We start from the raw sequence: 3,669 nt of genomic DNA on the forward strand, positions 1-3,669 counted from the left end.
CCAATGATCACTTTTGTTCTTATGTATTTTCAACGGTGGAGTTTCTACCCACCATAGATTAAGGTGTGGAGCTCTGCTGTACCTCGAGTTTTAATGCAATTACTATTGTTCTTCTATTCAATTCCGCTTGTTCTTGTTCTAAGATATCACTTGTTCTTCAACTTGATGAATGTGATGATCCGTGACACTCATCATCATTCTCACCTATGAACGTGTGACTGACAACCACCTCCGTTCTACCTTCGATTGGGTGAATATCTCTTGGATTCCTGATTGCACGATGCATGGTTGATCGCCTGACAACCGAGTGCTCGTCTGACAAATGAGCCAACCATTCCATGAGATCAGAGTCATCGTGGTATAGGCTAGAACTAATGGCGGCATTCAAGAGAATCCGGAAGGTCTAACCTTGTCTGTGGTATTCTGAGTAGGATTCAATGATTGAATGACTGTGACGTGCTTCAAACTCCTAGCAGGCGGGGCGTTAGTGACAGACGCAAAAGGATCGATGGATTCTATTCCGACCTGACCGAGAACCGACAGCTGATTACCCCATGCTGTGACAGAGCATAGGCAAACGTTTTCACTGAGAGGATGGGAGGTAGCCATTGACAACGGTGAAACCCTACACAAGCTTGCCATGGAAAGGAATAAGAAGGATTGGATGAAGACAGTAGGAAAGCAGAGAGACGGAAGGGAAGGCATCTTCATGCGCTTATCTGAAGTTCCTACCAATGAATTACATAAGTATCTCTATCTTTATCTTTATGTTATTTTCGTTCATCACCATATCCATTTGAGTTTGCCTGACTAAGATTTACAAGATGACCATAGCTTGCTTCATACTAACAATCTCCGTGGGATCGACCCTTACTCGCGTAAGGTTTATTACTTGGACGACCCAGTGCACTTGCTGGTTAGTTGTGCGAAGTTGTGTAATGCCATGGTACTGAGCTACCAAGTTTTTGGGGTTCATGACCGGGGATTATGAGAGTTGTGAAAAGTATTGTTCACAATTTCGCGCACCAACCATCATAGAATATATCCAGGATGGTCCATTCTGAAAGCATGTCAGAAGGACACTTTTTGGTCAGTTCCTTGTATCTCTCCCAAGCATCATAGAGGGATTCACCTTCTTTTTGTCTGAAAGTTTGAACATCTACTCTAAGCTTACTAAGCTTTTGAGGAGGAAAGAACTTGGCTAAGAAAGCCGTGACCAGCTTATCCCAAGAGTTCAGGCTATCCTTAGGTTGAGTCCAACCATATTCTAGCTCTGTCTCTTACAGCAAATGGGAAAAGCATAAGCCTGTAGACCTTGGAATCAACCCCATTGGTCTTAATAATATCACAGATCTGCAAGAATTCAGTTAAGAACTGAAAAGGATCTTCAGATGGAAATCCATGAAACTTGCAGTTCTGTTGCATCAGAGAAACTAATTGAGGTTTAAACTCAAAATTGTTTGCTCCAATGGTAAGGATTGAGATGCTTCTTCCATGTAAATTGGAATTTGGTGCAGTGAAGTCACCAATCATCTTCCTTGCATTATTATTTTCGGCCATGTCTCCTTCTTTTTCGAAAATTTCTGTCAGATTTTCTCCAGAGAGTTGTACATTAGCTTCCTCTTCAGAGTCCTTTCAGGTTTAGGATCAGCTTAAACAAGAATGTTGTTATCCTTGTTCCTGCTCATATGAAAAAGAAGAGAACAGAAAATAATAGGGATCCTCTTTGCCACAGTAAAGAGGTTCCTTTATGTGAGTAGAAGAGAAGAATAAAAGGAGTGGAAGAGAAAATCTCGAACATAGAGATGAAGATGGTGTTCGAATTTTGGGTGGAGGAGAAGTGTTAGTAGATGAATAAATAAATAGAAGGAGATGAGAGATGAGAGAATAATTCGAAAATTAAATAAAATAAAAATAAAATTTAAAGTTAAAATTCGAAAATTGAAAATTGAAATTAAATTAGATTAAAATTTAAAATAATTAGTTAATTAAAATTGAATTTTGAAAAAGAGGGAAGGTGATTTTCGAAAATTAGAGAGGGAGAAAGTTAGTTAGGTAGTTTTGAAAAAGATAAGAATCAAACAAAAAGATAAGATAAATTTAAAAAGATTTGAAAATCAATTTTTAAAAGATAAGAAGTTAGAAAAGATTTTGAAATTGAATTTGAAAAAGATGTGATTGAAATTTATTTTGAAAAAGATTTGAAAAAGAAATTTAAAAAGATTTGATTTTGAATATTAAAGTTGATTATTTGACTAAAAAGATACAAAAAGATATGATTTAAGGTTTAAAGATGGAACCTTTCTTAATAGGCAAGTAACAAACTTAATATTTTTGAATCAATCACATTAATTGTTAATAAGATTTTTGAAAATATGGATTAAAAGATAAGAAAAGATTTTGAAAATCAAATTTTAAAATTTTCGAAAATAATGAGAAAAGTGAAAGAAAAATTGATTTTTGAAAAATTTTTTGAAAAAGATAAGATTTTTAAATTGAAAATTTGATTTGACTCATAAGAACAATTAAATTTTAAAAAGTTTTGAAAAAGTCAACTCAAATTTTTGAAAATTATGAGATAAAAGAGGGAAAGATATTTTTTTGATTTTTTAATTTTTAATGGGAGAGAAAAACATCAAAAAGACTCAATGCATTAAAATTTTGGATCAAAACAAAAGATGTATGCAAGAACACTATAAATGTCAAGATGAACACTAAGAATACTTTGAATGTCATGATGAACATCAAGAACTTATTTTTGAAAATTTTTAAGAAAAGATAAACATGCAAGACACCAAACTTAAAAATTTTTAATGTTTAGACACTATGAATGCAAAAATGCATATGAAAAACAACAAAAGACACAAAACAAGAAAATATGAAGATCAAACAAGAAGACTGGCCAAGAACAACTTGAAGATCATGAATAACACATGCAGGAATTTTCGAAAATTCTTGAGAAAAATAGAAATATGCAAGATACCAAACTTAAAAATTGACACTAGACTCAGACAAGAAACATTAAATTATTTTTGATTTTATGATTTTATAATTTTTTTCTTTTTGTCTTTATTTTTTTTCAAAAATTAACTGGGAAAAATGAAAAAGAAGAAAAATATATATTTTTTTTTTGAAAATAAGAAAAAAACTTAAAATTAAAATAAAATTACCTAATCTGAGCAACAAGATGAACCGTCAGTTGTCCAAAATCGAACAATCCCCGGCAACGGCACTAAAAACTTGGTGCGCAGAAATCGTGATGGTTCATCCTCTTTGGTAACGGCGCTGAAAACTCAATATGCGTGTCTATAATTTTAATTCTTTGTCACAACTTCGCACAACTAACTAGCAAATGCACTGGGTCGTCCAAGTAATAAACCTTACGTGAGTAAGGGTCGATCCCACGGAGATTGTCGGTATGAAGCAAGCTATGGTCATCTTGTAAATCTCAGTCAGGCGGATTCAAATGTTTAGGGTGAATTGATAATTAAAATAGAAATAAAATATAAAATAGGATAGAGATACTTATGTAATTCATTGGTGAGAATTTTAGATAAGCGTATGGAGATGCTTTGTCCCTTCTGTCTCTCTGCTTTCCTACTGTCTTCATCCAATCCTTTTTACTCCTTTCCATGGCAAGCTGTATGTTAGGCATCATTGTTGTCAATG

The 3,669-nt window shown here is 33.8% G+C and overlaps 1 non-coding gene across 1 annotated transcript; it reads left to right on the forward strand.

The window, feature by feature from the left end:
- Positions 1-1,064: 1,064 nt before the first annotated feature.
- LOC127745397 (small nucleolar RNA R71) lies at positions 1,065-1,172 on the forward strand. Its single transcript, XR_008006586.1, has one exon. It is a non-coding gene; the product is annotated as a small nucleolar RNA R71 (small nucleolar RNA).
- Positions 1,173-3,669: the final 2,497 nt, after the last annotated feature.

Source organism: Arachis duranensis, chromosome 2 (genome assembly GCF_000817695.3).
Source record: "Arachis duranensis cultivar V14167 chromosome 2, aradu.V14167.gnm2.J7QH, whole genome shotgun sequence".
Taxonomy (NCBI): Eukaryota; Viridiplantae; Streptophyta; class Magnoliopsida; order Fabales; family Fabaceae; genus Arachis; species Arachis duranensis.